This window comes from Mus caroli, unplaced genomic scaffold (assembly GCF_978045245.1).
Source record: "Mus caroli unplaced genomic scaffold, Mus_caroli_1 scaffold_5, whole genome shotgun sequence".
In the NCBI taxonomy this organism is placed as follows: Eukaryota; Metazoa; Chordata; class Mammalia; order Rodentia; family Muridae; genus Mus; species Mus caroli.
The window spans coordinates 73,137,838-73,158,368 of record NW_028227260.1 but is presented as its reverse complement, the minus strand read 5'-3'; the positions used below and the strand labels follow the sequence as shown (position 1 = coordinate 73,158,368).

At 39.6% G+C, this 20,531-nt stretch overlaps 1 protein-coding gene across 3 annotated transcripts in view; it reads left to right on the top strand.

The window, feature by feature from the left end:
• Positions 1-20,531, top strand: part of Zc3h12b (zinc finger CCCH-type containing 12B) — a 189,975-nt gene that overhangs the window by 40,376 nt on the left and 129,068 nt on the right. For 2 of the 3 annotated variants that reach the window (XM_021153442.3, XM_085838111.1), the window contains exon 3: positions 13,736-13,810. The exons of the other annotated variant lie outside the window; for it this stretch is intronic. The gene's annotated coding sequence lies outside the window, so the exon portion shown is untranslated. The remainder of the gene's footprint in view (positions 1-13,735; positions 13,811-20,531) is intronic. 3 annotated transcript variants of the gene reach the window in all.

Below are 20,531 nucleotides of genomic sequence, written 5' to 3'. Positions count from 1 at the left end.
ATAGTCTCTATATAGTAAAGGAATTTATTGATGATTCATAGTCTGCAGACGAATTCCCAACAGTAGTTCAGTAGTAGCTGTGAATGGAAGTCCGAGAATCTAGCAGTTACTCAGTCCCACATGGCAAGCAAGCGAAGGAGTGGGAGCAAGACTCCCTTCTTCCAATGTCCTTATATGGTCTCCAGCAGAAGGTGTAGCCCAGATTAAAGGTGTGTGCCACCACACCTTTAATCCCAGATGACCTTGAACTCAGAGATCTCCCTATCTTAATCTTCTGGAATCCTTAGCCACTATGCCTCAACATCTCCATACCAACCAAGATCCAGATCAGAAACTTCTATCTCCCAGCCTCCAGGTTAGGGTCACTGGTGAGCCTTTCAATTCTGGATTGTAGTTCATTCCAAATATAGTCAAGTTGAAAACCAGGAATAGCCACTACAATCTACCCCTTGTCAACTTGACACAAATAATATCTCATGTTCACGTGAAATAACAAGGTTGTGAATATGCCTAACATGATATAACTATCCCTCATACAATCGCAGATGCATTTGTAAATTTACAATGGGGCAATGTGCCTTGGGAACATCCTTTTAGTGTCTCAACCTAAATACAAATTGATGTTAAATAAATTGGAAGAAAGACAAATGTATTCATTAGCAAAATAAGACAGGAACATTCATATTACTTTATAACCCTTATTTCTGCAACTGGTTACACACCTTAATTGGTATTTATAACTACCTTCCTCTACTACCCATTCTGTATTTCCTTCACCTTTAGCAAGCACCTCACCTTTAGCAAGCACCTCAGCTCTTTTCCTAGAGGATTGACCCATACCTTCATTCCTGATGGGTCTGTGTCCTTTGTCATCCTGCTTGGATTAGGCTGTTGTAGTTTCCCATTAACTTTAATCACAGGACATGACAGTATTAAGAGATGCCCTAAGGGATCTCCTACATTCTTGCTTATCTCCATTGTGGAGAGGCAATCCAGTTTCTCCACGATAATTTGGATCTATCACCCCTCCTAACATTGTTATTCCTTTCTTAGCCTGTTGGTTTAAGGGCATTAGAAGCCCAAAATGACCAGGGGGAAGTCTGAGCTTCTAATTCAGTTGTGATCTTTCCAAGTACCTGACCATCCAGCCAGTCCATTGGCTACAGCCCATGAGTCAGTGAATAATCGTACATCTGGCCATTTCTTTTTACAAACAAACTATAACTCCACGTGTACTGCCCGAAGTTCTGCCCACTGTGAAGATTTCCCTTCACCTGTGTCTTTCAGGGTTGTCCCAGAAAGGGGTTGTAATGCTGCAGCTGTCCACTTCTGGGTGGTGCCTGCATAACGTGCAGAGCCATCAGTAAACCAGGCCCTAGTCTTCTCCTCTTCGGTCAGTAGATCATAAGGAACAACCCATGAGGCTATAGGCGCATGCTTGGCAGCAGATGGCATTGTAACAGGAATAGAAACCATAGGCATTTGAGCAACTTCTTCATGTAACTTGCTTGTGCCTTCAGGACCTGCTCTGGCCTGATCACATATATACCACTTCCATTTGATAATAGACTGCTGCTGTGCGCGTCCCATTTTATGACTTGCAGGGTCTGATAGTACCCAGCTCATGATGGGTAGTTCAGGTCGCATAGTAACTTGGTGTCCTATTGTCAAACATTCAGTTTCCACTAAGGCCCAATAGCAGGCCAAGAGCTGTTTTTCAAAGGGAGAATAGTTGTCTGCAGATGATGGTAGAGCTTTGCTCCAAAATCTCAAAGGTCTCTTCTGTGATTCACCTACAGGGGCCTGTCAGAGGTTCCAAACAGCATCTCTATCAGCCACAGATACCTCAAGTACCATCGGGTCTGCTGGATCAGATGGTACAAGTGGTAGAGCAGCCTACACAGTAGCCTGGACCTGTTGAAGGGCCTTCTCCTGTTCTAGGCCCTAACCAAAGCTAGGAGCTTTCCGAGTCACTTGGTAAATAGGCCTGAGTAACACACCCAAGTGAGGGATGTGCTGTCTCCAAAATCCAAATAGACCCACTAAATGTTGTGCTTCTTTCTTGGTTGTAGGAGGGGCCAGGTGCAATAACTTATCTTTCACTTTAGAAGGAATAGCTCTACATGCCCCACACCACTGGACTCCTAAGAATTTCACTGAGGTAGATGGTCCTTGAATTTTGGTTGGATTTATTTCCCATCCTCTGATACTCATATGTGTTACCAATGAGTCCAACATGGTTGCTACTTCCTGCTCACTTGGTCCAATCAGCATAATGTCATCAATATAGTGTACCAATGTGCTATTTTGTGGAAGATCCAAACGATCAAGATCCCTTCTAACTAAATTATGACACAGGGCAGGAGAGTTAATATATCCTTGAGGCAAAACTGTGAAGGTATACTGTTGGCCTTGCCAACTGAAAGCAAATTGCTTCTGGTGGCCCTTATGGACAGGTACTGAGAAGAAGGCATTTGCCAGATCAATAGCCGCATACCAAGTGCCAAGAGATGTGTTAATTTGCTCAAGTAACGAATCTACATCTGGTACAGCAGCTGCAATTAGAGTTACTACCTGATTTAGTTTTTGATAGTCAGCTGTCATTCTCTATGATCCATCTGTTTTCTGCACTGGCCAGATAGGAGAGTTAAAGGGAGATGTGATGGAAATCACCACCGCTGCATCTTTCAAGTCCTTGATAGTGGCAGTAATTTCTGCAGTTCCTCCAGGAATACGATACTGTTTTTGATTCACTATTTTCTTTGGCAGAGGCAACTCTAAAGGCTTCCATTTAGCCTTTCCAACCATAATAGCCCTCACTCTACAGTTCATGGAACCAATATGAGAATTCTGCCAATTTCTGAGTATATCTATCCCAATTATACATTCTGGAACTAGGGAAATGACCACAGGATGTGTCCGGGGACCTACTGGACCTACTGTGAGTCAGACATCAGTCAAAACTCCATTAATCACCTGCTCTCCATAAGCCCCTACTTTAACTGGGGGACCACAATGTTTCTTGGGATCTCCTGGGATCAGTATCAACTCAGAACTAGTATCCAATACACCCCGGAAAGTCTGCTTATTTCCTTTCTCCCAGTGTACAGTTACCCTTGTAAAAGGCCATAGGTTCCTCTGGGGAAGAAGTGGAGAAAGGGTAACAGCAAAACCTTTAGGTGTCTTATCAAGATCCTTCCTCAGTGGAACCTGGCCACCCCTTCATTCAAGGGGTTCCAGATCTGTAAACTGGCTCCAATCTGGAAATTGATTCACTGGCCCAGATTGCTGTTTACCACGATCTAATGTAGCCTTTCTTTCATTTGTTTGAGAATTTTTCTGCTTAGACAGATCAAACAAATATGCAGTACGCTTCCTATGTATTTTGTTCCTGGAAACACCATGATTGATTAGCCAGTACCAAAGGTCCAAGCGAGTCATGCCATTATAAATTTCACCTCTCCTGTGCTGACCATTACTGGGTCTGTTATTATAAACATAGTTTTGTCTATGCTGTCCATTATAATAACTAGGGTCACCCTGTCTCTGGCGATTCAATGCTGCCACCTGGGCCTTGTTACTTAGGGGACCAATTAAACCCATTGAATTTAATTCATCTAATTGAGCAGCAGCATCTCCAATGCTAAGGTGGCACAAGGAAAAGGGCAAGAACAAAACTCTTCAAATATGCTGGTGCCCCTCTCACCAGTTTGTGTCTTACAGGGTTGGTAAAGGGCATATCTTCTGGACCTTCACAATGTGGAAAATTAGGTTTTACACAATATATCCTCTCTAGCATTGCAATTTCCCTAAGTCTTAAAATCCCTTCGTCAACACTAAGCCACAGAATATCAGGCATTTCCAAGTCATTTCCAGTAGGCCATCTTTTGATAAACACTTCAGCCAACCATTCAAACAAACTTTTGACAGCTTTTTTTTTTTAACTGTGCGAGCTTCCGTATTAAACCTAGAATCTATACTCAGAGGGCCCATGTCAATAAACTCAGCCTGCTCTAGTTTTATGTTCCTTCCACCCTTATCCCACACACTTAAAATCCATTCCCACACATATTCACCAGGTTTCTACTTGAGTGAGTTAGCAAACTCATTAAGCTCCTTAGTAGTGTAGCGAATTTCCTCATGGACTACACTTTCTACCTCCCCTCTAGGAGCCTGGTTTGCTTTGAGTCTGGTTACAGGTCTAGAAGAAATTATTGGCGGGCCTTGAGAAACATCAATATTGTCTTGTCTGGCATTTTCTTCAGTGAAAGTCACTGCTGGTTTATCAGACTCTGCAGAATTAATTTCCTCATGTGGGGAAGGCATTATTTCAAGGGGTGGGGCTGAGGGTACTACTTCCTCAGGTGGGGCAAACCCTTGAGAATCTGAAGATTCAAAATTCTCAGCTTCAACAGGGTCTTCCCACACATCCCCATCCCAAGTTATAAGGATCCCATTCTTTGCCAGTTAGTGCCCCTACTTTAACTGTCGACACACTCTGAGGCTGAGACTTGAATTTTCGCTGTAGTTCAGCCAACCTTACAATGAGGGTTTCAGTTTGATTTTCTGCAACTTGAGCTCTATGGCTGAAGGAGAGAAGATTTTCTTCAAGGACACACTTAGCAACTTTTAGATCGTTTACTTGTGTCTGGAGCCTTTCGATTTTATCACACAACTCCTTCCTTTAATTCATCATTTTCCCCAGATGCTAAGAGCAGCCAGCCAGTAAAACCATTTTTCGATTTTTTCCCCATCTTGTAGAAAGCTTTGTATACCGAATCAACTAATTCAAGAAAATCAAGGGCATTAGCTTCTTTAAGTTTGAAATATAGTTTCAACCACGGGTCTTCAAAATTCTCTGAGATCAAGGGGGGGAGAGAATCTGGAGAGGTTTCAGTAGTTGAAGGTGCTGGTGGATCAACAAGCCAATTCCAGTATTTTAAAAGATTCATCCTTATACTTCTGCTCCTCTAGAACCACTCCCGGTACCAACTTCTGTATTAGTCAGTGTTCTCTGGAGTCACAGAACTTATGGATAGTCTCTATATAGTAAAGGAATTTATTGATGGCTTACAGTCTGCAGTCCAATTCCCAACAATGGTTCAGTAGTAGCTGTGAATGGAAGTCCAAGGATCTAGCAGTTGCTCAGTCCCACACGGCAAGCAGGCAAAGGAGCAGGATCGAGACTCCCTTCTTCCAATGTCCTTATATGGTCTCCAGCAGGTGTGGCCCAGATTAAAGGTGTGTGCCACCACACCTTTAATCCCAGATGACCTTGAACTCAGAGATCTCCCTGTCTTAATCTTCTGGAATCCATAGCCACTATGCTTCAAGATCTCCATACCAAGATCCAGATCAAACACTTCTATCTCCCAGCCTCCAGATAAGGGTCACTGGTGAGCCTTCCAATTCTGGATTGTAGTTCATTCCAAATATAGTCAAGTTGACAACCAGGAATAACCACTATACCGTGTATTTGAGATAGAGAACAAGTAGTTAGGAGTATAGGAGGAGTTGAAGGGAGGAAAGGTAAAGGGGAATTATGCAATTATATTTTAATTTAAAAAATATGAGAGAATGATATATACAAATTAAAAAAGAATTTTGAAAGAGTCAGTATGAAGCAAAATTAGAGTAAAGAAAAGCTTTCATTAGGTACAAGCATTAAGAAAGGGGAAGAGTTATGTAAAAGAATAGTAATAGTGTCTGAGCAAGCAAGAGAGAAACTTACATTTAAGTGTCTTTTTAAAATTAATATATTTATTTACATCAAACTCTGCACCCTCTAGGTTCCTCCCTCACAGAGATCCTCCTCCATCCCACTCCCCTTTTCCTCTGAGGTGAACCTCCTGGTATCCCCCCACCCTGGCCCATCAAGTCTTTGTCAGGGTAGGCATATTCTCTCACCAGTGTCAGTCAAGTCAGCCCTGTTGGGGAACAGATACCACAGGGAACAGTCAGGCTACAGCTTTAGAGATAGCCTCCACTGCAGTTGGGGGGCCCACATGGAGACTGAACTGCACATCTTCTATATATCTGCCTGGGGCCTCCTTTAAGCCTGTGTGTGTTCTTTGGTTGGTGCCTCAGTCTCTAAGAGCTCCCAGGAGTCCTGGTTAATTGACTCTGTTGGTATTTGTATGGGGTTCTCCCCTTCAGGGCCTTCAATCCTTCCCCAAACTCTTCCATAAGAGTCTCTGATCTCTGTCCAATGTTAGGCTGTGGGTCTCTGCATCTGTTTCAGTCAGCTGCTGGGTAGAGCCTCTCAGAGGACATTTATACTAGGCTCCTGTCTGCAAGCATATCATTAATAACATCAGGGATTGGTGTTTGCCCATCGGATGAGTTTCAAGTTGGGCCAGTTATTGGTTGGTCATTATTTCAGTCTCTGCTCTATCTTTGCCCCTGCATTTCTTTTAGACGGGACACATTTTGGGTTGAAATTTTTGTGGTTGAGTTTGTGTCCTAATACCTCCACTGGGGCTCCTGCCTGGCTACAGGAGGTGGGTTCTTCAGGTTCCATGTCCTCACAGTTAGGCATCTTGACTAAGGGCAGCTGCATTGACTCCTGGGAGCCTCTTCTATCTCAGTTCTCTGGGACTTCCTAAAGATTCCTCCCCAAACTGCAACTCCAAGGAACTGCAGATCTCCCTCACACCTGATCCTGCCCCACTACTCCCTCCTCCCCTCTCCCAGGCACTTTGCTCCCTTCCTCTACCTTTTATGACTATTTTGTTCCTCCTTCAAAGTGAGATTGAAGCATCTTCCCTTCTTTAACTTATTTGGATCTGTGGGGTGTATCATGAATATTCTGTACTTTATGGGTAATATCCACTTATGAGTGAGTACATACCATGCATGTCCTTTTGGGACTGGGTTGCCTCACTCAGGATGATATTTTCTAGTTCCATCCATTTGCCTGCAAAATTCATGACATCCTTATTTTTAATAGCTGAATAGTATTCCATTGTGTATTCCATGTGTACATTTTCTGTATCAATTCTTCAGTTGAGGGACATCTGGGTTGTTTCCAGTTTCTGGCTATTATCAGTAAAGCTGCTATGAACATAGTAGAACACATGTCCTTGTGGTATGGTAGAGCATCTTTTGGGTATATGCCCAGGAGTGGTACAGATGTGTCTTCAGATAGAACTATTTCCCATTTTCTGAGAACCCCCAAAGACTGACTTCAAGAGTGGTTGTACCAGCTTGCAATCCCACCAGCAATGGAGGAGTGTTCCTGTTTCTCCACATTCTTGCCAGCATGCACTGATGCTTGAGTTTTTAAGAATCTTTGCCATTCTGATTGGGTTGTTTTGATTTACATTTCCCTGATGACTAAGAATGTTAAACATTTCTTTAAGTGCTTCTTGGCTATTTGAGATTCCTCTGTTGAGAATTCTGTTTAACCCTGTACCACATTTTTAAATTGGGTCTAACTTCTTGAGTTCTTTATATATTTTGGATATTAGCCCTCTGTTGGATGTTGGGTTAGTGATGATCTTTTCTGAATCTGTAGGCTGCCATTTTGTCCTATTGGCATTATCCTTTGTCTTGCAGAAGCTTTTCAGTTTCATGAGGTTCCATTTATCAGTTGTTGATCTTAGAGCATGATCCATTTCATGAAGTTGTCTCCTGTACCAATGCATTCAAGGCTCTTCCCCACTTTTTCTTCTATGAGATTTAGTGTGTCTGGCTTTATGTTGATGTCCTTAATCCACTTAGACTTGAATTTTGTACAGGGTTATAAATATGATCTATTTGCATTCTTCTAAATGCAGACATCCAGTTAGACCAGCACCATTTGTTGAAGATGTTTTCTTTTTTCCATTGTATGGTTTGGGCTTCTTTACCAAAAATAAATTGTGCATAGGTGTGTGTATTTATTTCTGGGTCTTTGATTCAATTTCATTGTCTATTTCAGTATCAATATCATATAATTTTTATCACAATTGCTCTGTAGTACAGCTTGAGGTCCTCCAGAAGTTCTTTTATTATTCAGGGTTGTTTTAGATATTCTGGGTTTTTTGTTTTTACATGTGAAGTTGAGAATTGCTCTTTCAAGGTCTATAACATTTTTGTTGGAATTTTGATAGGAATTGCACCGAATCTGTAGATTGCTTTTGGTAAGGTGGCCATTTTCACTGTGTTTACCCTGAAAGACTCTAAGACTCCCAAAGGGAGACTCTCACTCAAGCCTCGGGACAGCCTCACACCCAAGAAGACACTGAGACCGAACTTAAGATGTAGAGAGTAAGATTTAATACAGCAACGACAAGAAAGCACATAAAAAGCACATAGACCAGAGGCTCTGGGGTCGAAACTCATACACCAGGCATGGTGCAGAGGAGATTCGGCAACCAGCCCAAATTTTCACAGGCTTTTATAAGAAAAGGGCAAGGGGGGAACAGGGTGGAGAAAGTACAAATTTACGTCATTAAGGGGTTCTGCCAAAGGTTATTCCCAGGGACTTTCCAAGGGGCTTTTTGTAACCAAGGGGTCGTGTCCTATATTTTGGCAATGTACTCAATCTATTGGAACATTCTGGGGTAGTACCAGGAGGCCCCTATCTCAAAAATGTTCTTGGAACAGTCCTCAGTTAGGAGGGGTAGGACTAGGTTTGTTCCAGGAGAGAGACCCTTATCTAAAAAATGTTCCTGGAACAGTTTTCAATTGGGAGGGGGTACCTTGGGGTAAAAAGTTCAGGAGTGCTCCGGGAACAGTCTCTGGATGGGAGGGGTAAGAGAGTTCAGGAAAAGTTCAGTTTTTCCTCTTTCAACCCTACCAATCCATGAGCATTGGAGGTCTTTCCATTTTCTGATATCTTTCTCAATTTCTTTCTTGTGGGGCTTGAAATTTTTCACATATAGGTCTTTCAGTTGCTTTGTTAGAGTTACACCAAGATATTTATATTATTTGTGGCTCTAATTTCTCTTTCTGCTCATTTATCATTTGTATAATGGAAGGCTTCTTATTTCTTCAAGTTAATTTTGTATCCAGTCATTTTGCTGAAGGTTATTATTAGCTATAGGAGTTCTCTGACAGAATTTTTGGGGTTGCTTATGATGATGCTTTCATATCTGCCAAAAGTGATATTTTGAATGTCTTCCTTTCCAATTTGTATCCCCTTGATATCTTTTAATTTTTTATTGCTCTAGCTAAAACCTCAAGTACCATATTGAATAGGTAGGGAGAGGGTGAACATCCTGGTCTTGTCCCTTATTTTAGTGGAATTGCTTCAAGTTTCTCTCCATTTAATTTGATGTTGGCTATTGGCTTGCTGTATAATGCTTTTATTATGTTTAGGTATGTGCCTTGAATTCCTGATCTCTCTAAGACTTTTAACATGAAGGGGTATTGGATTCTGTCAGAGGCTTTTTCAGCATCTAATTAAATGATCATGTGCTTTTTTTTCTTTGAGTTTGTTTATATAGTGGACTATGTTAATAGATTTTCATATATTGAACCACCCATACATCCCTGGGATGAAGCCTACTTGATCATGGTGATCAAGTTTTTGATGTGTTCCTGGATTCAGTTTGTGAGAATTTTATTGCGTTTTTTTTTTTTTTTGTGTGTGTGTGTGTGTGTGTTAATGTTCATATGTAAAATTGGCCTGAAGTTAGCTTTCTTTGTTGAGTCTTTGTGTAGTTTAGGTATCAGGGTGATTGTGGTCTCATAGAATTAATTAGGTAGTGTTCTATATGTTTCAGTTTTGTGGAATAGTTTGAGATGTATTGATATTAGCTCTTCTTTGAAAGTCTGGTAGGACTCTGGGAGAGTTTTAATGACTGTTTCTATTTCCTTAGGGATTATAAGACTGTTTATATAGTTAACATGGTATTGATTTAACTTTGGTAAGTGGTATCTGTCTTGAAAATCATCTATTTTTATTTAGCTCTTCTAGTTTTGTGGAATATAGGCTTTTGAAGTATGACTTAATGATTTTTTAAAAAATTTCCTCAGTTTCTGTTATGTCTCCTTTTTCATTTCTGATTTTGTTAATTTGGATACTGTCTCTGTGCCTTTTAGTGTCTTGATAAATAGCTAGGTATATGATTTTGATGGCTGTTGAAGTTACATTGTTCAAAATGTTTTAAAGTTAAGTTAATTTTTGGAATACTTTCCCTACTCTCTGTCCATACTAGACTGATTAAAAGGTTTTAAATGTATCAAGTTTTCATCCCTAGAATTTATGAATATTATATGATACTGTAAAGAGGACTCTGAAAATGTTGTTCAGTTAAGGATCATGAGCTATGATAATGACCCTAGATAATTTTGATGGGCCCTAATGTCACCTCAAATGCCATTATATGAGGGAGACAGATGAAAATGGGTCCAAAAATAAGACAGTGTAACCGCTTGTGGAGTTTTTAGAGTGAAAACTTGACCCTAATTGCCCCAACAAGCAAGACTCAGTCTTCCTTCCATTCATTCACTTAAACAAGACAAGTAATAGGAAAAGTAGAGAAAGTAGGTTTAGTCAAAGTGGTTGTATTGGGAAGAGAAACAAATAAAGGATTTCAGTGAAGCTCAAGGCAGTTTTCAGGGTATTGGAATGAGGTTTTACTTCGGGGAAAAAAGTATGCATAGTTGGCAGTCATGGTCAAAATGTGGCTCCTTTCCATTACTGACCTTTGTTTGGTCTCCAATGCCTTGCAAAGTTCTTTAATAAGTTGTCAGAATTTCATCTTATCTCTTCCTGGGAGCCAAGTGACTTTTCTTGCTGTCACCAGAGCTTCCCTTTCCTAGCATGGACTTATTTTGGAAATTTAAATTCACTGTAGTCCATTGTTTCAGTATCCAGAAACCTAAAATGAGGAGCAAAAGTATCTCTCCTTAGAGTATCTTCTCTCCTACTGGTTAAATGATGGCTAAATGACTAAACTGGTTAAATGATGACATAAACACTGCACTAATGGCTTTGAAAGTGAATGAGAGGCCACAAGGTAAGAAATACAACTTCAAACCTTGAAACTGTGGAGCAAATATGACCCAGCTGATACATTGATCTTTTTTCCTAAGTGAAATTGATTTTTAGCTCCTAGCTTCCACAAAAGTAAGAGCTTGTTTGTTTGTTTGTTTGTTTGTTTTTTTAAAGCCACCAACTCTGTGGTAACTTATTTAGAAGCCATGGGAAAATAATATGTAGGAGATTGTTACTGAAGTTAGGATCAGAGCATGTACCTAACAAGTCAAAGATCTGTCCTTGATAGGCCAGTTAACTAAGCCAATTTAACAATGGGGTGAGGGGGAAAGGGAAAGTGTACTAGATGGTTTTGTGAGGAGCTGGTTTTGACAGTAGCTGGAGTTATCACAGAGAAAGGAGCCACCCTTGAGGAAATGCCTCCATGAGATCCAGCTGTAAAGCATTTTCTCAGTTAGTGAACAAGAGTTGAAGGGCCGATTGTGAGTAGTGCCATCCCTGGGCTGGTAGTCCTGGGTTCTATAAGAAAGCAAGCTGAGCAAGCCAGGGGAAGCATGACAGTAAGTAACACCCCTCCATGGCCTCTGCTTCCTGACCTGCTTGGGTTCCAGTCTGGACTTCCCGTGGTGATGAACAGCAATGTGGAAGCAGTATAAATCCTTTTCTTCCCAACTTGCTTCTTGGTCATAATGTTTATGCAGGAATCGAAACCCTGACTAAGACAGAATGGGAGAGGTAAGGGTGAGAGTGTGAGGACAAGGGTGAAAGAGAGAGAGAGAGAGAGAGAGAGAGAGAGAGAGAGAGAGAGAGAGAGAGAGAGAGAGAGAGATTCTGTGGGCCATACTAAGAAAAGGGACAGAGGTCCACTGATTCTTACAAGTCTGTCTTCAGGGTCCCAACATGAGTGTAAAACTTAAATAGAAGGCGAGATAAATGCATAACTAAATAGTTCCATCAAGGTGTGGGTCTCCTGACCACCACTATCTCAGCTCCAATATCCTACTAGGTCAGTCTCTCCTCCAATGCCATCTGACTAGTTCTAAATCTTTCCTGGAGATAAGTTCGTCCTCCTCTGTTATCCCTTTTCTCTTCTTGTCATGAGAATCCTAAGGAGACTGTAATTTCTTAGGTCCATTGTTTCAATAATTTGATGGTCAAAGGGAGGGCCAGGAGTCTTTCTTTAGAATATCCTCATTTCTGCCTGGCAGGCAGGAACATAATTATCTTTCATCTTGCTAGCTTTAGCCATTATTATAGCCTGTCAAAATTGTAGAGGAAAATAATGGAATAACATTGATTTAGGAAATGTAAAATGCAGTTGTGTCTTTGTTTATATTCTATTGCTGTGATAAAGACCATGACTGAAAATAACTTGAGTAGAAAGGGCTCATTTTGCCTTACCGTTTTACATTTCATCATTTAGGGAAGTCAGGGGAGAAACCTAGAGACAGGAACTGACGTAGAGGCCATGGAGGAATACTTACTGGCTTGTTTTTTCATGGATTGCCCAGCCTGCTTTTCCATAAACTCCAGAGGTACCATCACCTACAATGGGTTGGGGCCTCTCATATCAGTCTTTAGTCAATAAAATGCACCCCCCAGACTTGCATGTAGACCAATCTAGTGGAGGCATTTTTCTCAGTTTAAGTTTCCTCTTTCCAGAAACTACCCTGGCTTATGTTTTTGTTTTGTTTTGTTTGTTTTTGTTTTTTGTTTTTTCTCGAGACAGGGTTTCTCTGTGTAGCCCTGGCTGTCCTGAAACTCACTCTGTAGACCAGGCTGGCCTTGAACTCAGAAATCCGCCTGCCCCTGCCTCCCGAGTGCTGGGATTAAAGGCATGTGCCACCAATGCCCGGCCACCGTGGCTTATGTTAAGGCAACAAAAAACTTAACTAGTTACAAGCGGAGAGACCATGTAAATCAGATTTCAGCAAGTAGAACCTTAAAGTGAGACTGCAGATAATCACCCTGAGTATGTATCAACTTTGGAAAACCTGTTCCCTTTTTTTCTGTGCAATAGATTTATAGTAGTATAGTAGACTTCTTCCCAGAAACTACCCGAAGTTTGAGGTTACACCTTATGTATGGAAAGTCACTGAGATGCTCTGGTTTAACTGTTGCTAACAAGCAAAAGAAACTTGTCCTAAGTATTGCCATTTTGTTTTTAGGTTCCATTTAATAATAGGGAGGAACTAAGTTCAAAGTCCCAGGCCCTAGAGGAGCTGGGGACTTCCCAAGAGCTGAACAGTGTCTGTTACTCATCTTCTGTTCCATAACATAATGACTATTGCTAACCACAGCTCCCATTATTCATCCTTTGTTCCCCAAAACATAATGACTGTTCCTAACTACAAAAGAACAAATGGATTTGGTTGGATGGACTCTAAAACCTACATTCTGTATCAGTTGACATATATCAACCACTAAGGAAAGCCCTTATCCCTAAATCCTGATTGGTGGGAAAATGTAACTATAACTTGGCACAGATGATTGGGGTTTTCAAGCTTAAATATTCTGTAATTTTCTGGGTTATGGTTCCAGTTCAGCTCTTGAGTCTGTTCTGCAGTCCTGATCTATCAGTAGTGGCTTGATTAAAATAAAATTTGTCATCCAAATTGACCTGGTGTTTGAACTGTATTGAATCCAAATGGACTCCATAATGTGACAATTTGGTTTCCATGTGTTTGTGCTGTTTTGGAAGATTGGGGGACCTTTAGGAGGCATAACATTGCTAGAATTGGGTTCCTGGGGATGGAACTTGAGGTTTTATGGCCTGATCATTTATCTGCTTTCTGCTTCTGACTTCAGATGCAACGTGACCAAATGTCTCATAATCCTGCTGCCATATATTCACTGCCATGATGGACTGTATCCATTCAAACTGTAAGCAAAGACAAACTCTCACTTATAAGATACTTTGTCACAGAGATGAGAAAAGTAAGAGTTCCCTTTCCTCCCTCCCTCCTCTCCCTCCCTTCCTTTTATCCTTCCTTCCTTTTTTCCTTCCTTCCTTTCTTTCCTTCTTTCCCTTCTTCCTTCCTTCCTTCCTTCCTTCCTTCCTTCCTTCCTTCCTTCCTTCCTTCCCAGACTGACCTAAAATTTATGACCTTGTTCAAGATGATCTTAAACTTGATTCTGTGAGCTGGAATTACAGTCATATGAATGCTGTTCATTTTATGTGGCCTAGATGAGGAAGGCTTTCTAGTCTTCCTCTGAAACTGATCTTTTAAAAATATGTGGCTGGAGAGATGGTTTAGTGGTTAAGAGTGATAGCTGCTTTTGCAGAGTTCCTGAGTTCAATTCCCAGCAACCACATGATGGCTCACATACATCTGTAATGAGATCTGATGCCCTCTTCTGTCACGTAGGCATACATGCAAGTAGAGCACTCATATACATAAATAATATAATAATAATGTTATTATAAGGTAGTTTAATTTTTGTCAGTCCCAATCACAATTTCTGAATGACAAATGGAACAATTACCAACACCTTTGCCATTTAAAGCTTTAAGTACCATTTCCATTTTTGTATAACCTGAAAGCACATTTTCAGCAATACTTTTAACTGTATTTGCCCACATTGCAATCTCATATGGCTTCAAATAAATGCGACTTTTCTTTAGCCTTCACTAGACTGAGTTAATTCTCGGTCATCGCATTGTTTTGTTTTCATTTTTCATTTTTAAATATTGAGAACTAAAATCTGAAATGTACAAGGTGATGTTACTTAGAGTATGTTTACCTTTAATAATGCTTTTCAAATAATCCCATTCTATAGGTGAGAAAATGAGGTTCGGAGTAATTGAAATCTATAAGATCATATAATTGACATCCAAGTAGTCTCTAAATATAGTGTTTGTTGCTTAAAAATTGGAGTGGAGATGGAATTGAAAATGTATATTCTGAGAAATATATCATTAGTTACTATTATTGTTTGAATGTCATGTAGCATATTTAGATAAACCAAGGTGGTACGTATCAATTCAGCTAAGAAGCACAGCAAACATTAAGTGTGTGAAACAGCTGTCTGCTGATTTTTGTTTTTGGGTTTTTTTTTTTGTTTTTGTTTTTGTTTTTTACTGTATAGCTATCTTTTAAAAATTAGTTATTTTATTTATTTACATTTCAAATGTTGTCTTCCCTTCCTGGTCTCCTCTCTGCATCGCCCCCATCCCATCCTCCCTCCTCTTTGCCTCTATGAGCGTGCTCCTTAACCCACCTACTTCTGCCTCACTACTCTAGCATCCCCTTATGCCTGGGCATCAAGCCTCTACGGGACCAAGGGTCTGCCCTCCCACTGATGACCAACAAGGCCATCCTCTGCTACATATGCGGCTGGAGCCATGGGTCCCTCCATGTGTACTCCTTGTTTGGTGGTGGTTTAGTCCCTGGGAGCTCTTGGGGGTCTTTTTGATTGATGTTGTCCTTCCTGTGAGGTTGCAAATTCCTTCAACTCCTTCAGTCCTTCCCCTAGCTCTTCCATATAGGTCCCCCAGCTCAGTCCTGAGAGCATCTGCATCTGTATTTAGTCAGGTGCTGGCAGAGCCTCTCAGGAGACAGCTATACCAGGCTCCTGTCAGCAAGCATGAAGCAGCTTTCTGAATAGTAGTATTTTTGTTTTTAAGCATTATATACTGTACAGAATTGTATATGCTATATTTTATAGGTTTGTCCAGCATAGCATTTGTATAGGTATCAATTAAAAAGTCAGTTTTATTTTAAAATGTCCATCAAGAAATGATTAAAATTATAATTTGATAAATCTTGACCATAAATTTGATCACTTGATTCTCTTTGCAGCATAAAGAAATATGATGGTTGCTATATGTTTTAATTGTGAGGCAAACTAGCCATTTTTCATGGAATATCATTTTATTAAAAGAAACAATGAACAGAGCACCTTTGGTTATTCAAAATCAACATCTTACAGACTTTTTTCTAAATAATTAATGAGATGAACCACTTATTTCATTACAAACAGTTGAGAATATGTGTGACCAATGATGAAATTTAAGCTTTCAGATTAAAATTAGAATTTTGGAAAATTTGTTCCCATTGCCATAGCTACATTGCTTCGTGATGAAATCATTCAGTAATATTTAATGAAGGTTGTATTTTTAGGTTGTGCAATGGAATGGGGAGAGCTGCATAACTCAGTGAGTTAATACATCAAAACATGATGTTGCAGAATTATGCATGTGTAAAATTGGTATTCAAAGTGGAAGATGGGACTTTAGGTTTTTGTCTTGGCATGCAATTAGCGTAGGATTCAAAATCCCATTCTAAACAATTAAGCAAACTGAAAAACAGCAATCTTTTTAAAATATAACAGAGAACTGACATGCTGTTGAAAACCACTGAGCCTTAAATTGAATTAATAGGGCAAATATAGAGAATCACATCTTAGCAGGTAAGAGACTTTCAAGCAGAACCTTTGTAGACCCTGTCCTTATGAGGAAAACCTCAACCATGTGTCTGTAATGTAGATCAGCTGTGAGCAAGGTAAGAGCTAAAGCTTGAGTATACATTAGTACAAACTTCCAACGTGAAAAGCAAAAGGACAACAAAACAAAACAAAACTAAAAACAAAAAATCCCCAAACCTGAAAACTTTGTAATGTAGAAAGAAAATCCATAAGCTGTGGGGCAACTAAAAATGTTCAGTGTATACCAACTGTGAGTGTTAAGGGTGAAAATAAGGAACAAAAGAAATATTTGAAACAAAAATGACTAAGAATTTATTCAAGTTAATGTCAGATACCAAATCATAGATGTGGGGATCTCACCGTGTCCAAACAGATGGTAGAACACACAGATGAAACCAAATCAAACCAAACAAAATTAAGACTAGATTTATCATACAAACTACAGAAAACTGAAGGTAAAGAAACAATATTGAAAGGGGTGAGAGGAAAAATAGACCCTACTTAAAATATATATATATATGACTTCTTAGAAAGCATAAAAGCAAAAATAAAGTGTATACTTTAGAATTTGAGAGACATAAACTATATCAAACTAGAATCTTGAGCCTCTAAAACTTATTATTTAAAGGTGAAGGAGACATACTTTCTTAGACAAGCAGAAATTAAGGAAGTTTGTTATTCCTGCCCTGTTGGAAATAATAGAAGTTTCTTTAGAGAACTGAGCACTTAGCTAAATAAAGGCAAGATAGCTATACCAAGAAACTACAAATGTCACAACTCTAGATGCCTAGACCTAAGTGCAAAATCATGAAAAACCAAGACAATATGCCTCCTGAGAAGCCAGAAAACCTTCTGCAATGTTCCCTGAGAAAAACAATTTCACTGAAGCACAAGGAGGACTTCAAAATAGCAATTATGAATATTTTCAAGAACTTTAAAGAGGATAATAAATAAATGTCATAATTAAGACCATGAAAAACAAACAAATGAAATAAGGAAAACAATCTAAGATTTAAAAGTAGAATTCAAAAAGAAATAGAATTCAAGCTGGGCAGTGGTGGCACATGCTTTTAATCCAGCACTTGGGAGGCAGAGGCAGGCAGATTTTTATGAATTTGAGGCCAGCCTGATCTACAAAGTGAGTTCCAAGACAGCCAAGGGTACACAGAGAAACCATGTCTCAAACAAAACAGAACAACAACAAAAATAACAATAGAAAATAAACAAAATAGAAATAGAAATGGAAGTAGAGTACAGTGTTATAAAAAGATAAAGGGAAAACTAGAACAGGTAGAGTAAATGAGGAGGGGGGTAGGCAAGTAGGGTAAAGTGAGTTATATAGGGAGGACCAATTAATACTAAAGGCCTTTTAAAAAAACATATGGGAACATACTTTAGATACATATGTGAATATGACTTAAATGTAGTGGGGGAGACTTGCTCCAAATATCCATTTAATTCTACCAAGTAAAATCCTCAGTGCTAGATGAGTTACATCTTGCTGAATTTTTGGCCAAAGGGTTCCTAGAGGACCTCCCAGATATTACAGGCTATTTCCTGATGATAAAATTCTATTGCTGATGCTAACATTTATTTCATTGGACATGAAATAAATAAATAAAGTCTGTGACCTACACCAGTGAAATAAATTTCATTGGACATGAAATAAATAAATGAAATACACCAGTGAAATAAATTTCATTGGACATGAAATAAATAAATAAAGTCTGTGACCTACACCAGTGACCTGCCCACAAGATATATTGGTGTAATAGTGACATAAATGTTATGGGAGTAACCAACTGGTTTTTAAACAATTGAATCTAAGGCCCATTCAGTGAGATAGAACCCATACCTGACACTGGTCAAGTAGCCAAGACACTAGTTAAGCCTCAGGCCTTGGGGAAAACCTACTACTGTTAATTTGCTAAAGGACCATAGCAATAAAATAACTCCCTTTTGACATAATTTCTATGTGTGTAAGTAAGTGCAGCACAGAAACCTCATTATATAGAAGCTTCTTCTTGCAATAGATGATAATTAACACAGAGACCCACAACTGGACAATGTGTAGAGACTAAGAGACTTTGGAGCACTCGGTCCTAAATGCAGTGTCTTTATCAAATCCTTCCCCTCAAGCCTCAGGGATCTATGAGGCAGAAAGATTGCAAGAGTGAGAGGTAGTAGATGAGTCCTTGGAAACAGTATCTCACAGACACAGCAGGACTGATACATACATTAACTCACAGAAACTGTGACACCATATGGAAGGCCTGCCCAGGTTCAAACTAAACAAAATCCCACGGTTAAGAAGGGGAAGGGTGCACAAAATCCCACCCCTAACCAAGAATCTCTTTGAAATCAATAACTTTTAGGAGAGGGAAAAATGAGTTTTCTCCGAGTGAATGACATTGGACCATACTCGAAAGCATTCCTCCTGCTCAGGAGTACTTTTCCAATACAAAACACAATCCACGTTTCAGTGGTATTTTTTGTTTTGGTTTTTTTCTCATTTCAGTTTCTGTTTTGACTTTTTAATACTTTTTACAGATATAGAAAGAACATGAGGTTGGTTAGTTAGCAAGATGGGGAGTATTTGGGAACAATTTTGGAGGTGATAGAATATGATAAAATACACTGTCAGACGCGTTTTAAAAATCCAATGAATGGACCTCTGGGGGCTCCCAGCCATCAACCAAAGAGCATTCAAGGGCTTATTTGTAATAATAGTCAGAAGCTGAAAACCAAAGAATGGATACAAAAAATTTGGTTCATTTACACAATAGAATACTACTCAACTATTAAAAACGAGGAAAACATGAATATTATAGGCAAATGTATGGACCTAGAAAATATCATCCTGAGTGAGGTGAACCAGACCTAAAGGATGTAAATGATATGTATTCACTAATAAGTGGATATTAGCCCAAAAGTTCAGAATACCCAGAACAAAACTCATAGACCATATGAAGCTTAACAAGAAGGAAGGCCCAAGTGTGGATACTTCAATCCTACTTAGAATGTGGAACAAAATGATCACAAGAGGCAGAGGGAGGTAGGCACCTTGGTATAAGGGGGAGGGGGAGGGAAAGGGGGTCAGGATCAGGTATCAGGGAGAGAGGAGAGAAGCCCAGAGGGCCAGAAGAATGAATAGAAATATGTAGTAGTGTGGGGTGGGGGTAGGGGAAACCTCTAGAAAGTTCCAGACACCAGGATGTGAGAGTCTCCCAGGACTTCCCATGATTATCATGGACTAACCCTCTGGATCCAATGGAGCAAGTGTTCTCTAGACAGATTTGGATCCAACTCACTGTTTCCTACAACACGTATAGGCATACATCACCATTTTGGCCTCCTATGCTGCTGGTGGGTTTAGCCTCTATGACTAGGGAACATGCTGTGAGGGGTTTGAATTTCAGCCTATGCCTAAGGTCCATGAGCAGGTGTGTTTAGAGAAGCAGAAACAATGAGGTTAGGATGATTATTTCATAACTATCTGTTTCTAACCAAGTGGGGGATATTCAGTTATGCAGGAAGGAAAATTATAGAACCAAACATAGCTTATAAGAGTCACAGCTATAAGTATAGTAAGGGTTTTTAACTCATTTTAATCTTTATCATCTCACCTATTATATTTCAATTCTCCATTAGCCATATTTCTTTTACTTTCTCTGGCTATTCATTCTTAAAGAACATTAAACAAACTAGAAGTTAAGTAATTCTGCCTTTTCATCTGATAAGGATCTAAGTACTCAGAAGAGTGAATATATGACCTATGTACATTTCATTCTGTTTATATGGATCATAATACATTCTGTATTAGTATTAGCATGTTTGTGAGACTGTTTCACTTTCCGCTTAGCCTCTGTTATACACGTGATAGGGTTATTATGCTGTGACGTGTTTAGTCTCATCATCTCTTGAATGTCCTCCCTTTCATCTTTTACTCATTATACATGAGGTGTGAATTCAAACTTTTAAACTATGGCTTATAATAAGAAATGTATTTCACAGTCATGACCAAGTGCACATGCACACATGCAACTGAATGAATATGTATTGTTCCAGTCTGAGCCCAATCAAGATACAAAAAATTCTACAAGGATTACTACTCCGCCCCCCCTGTGTGTGTGTGTGTGTGTGTATGTGTGTGTCTGTGTCTGTGTATTCAGATACT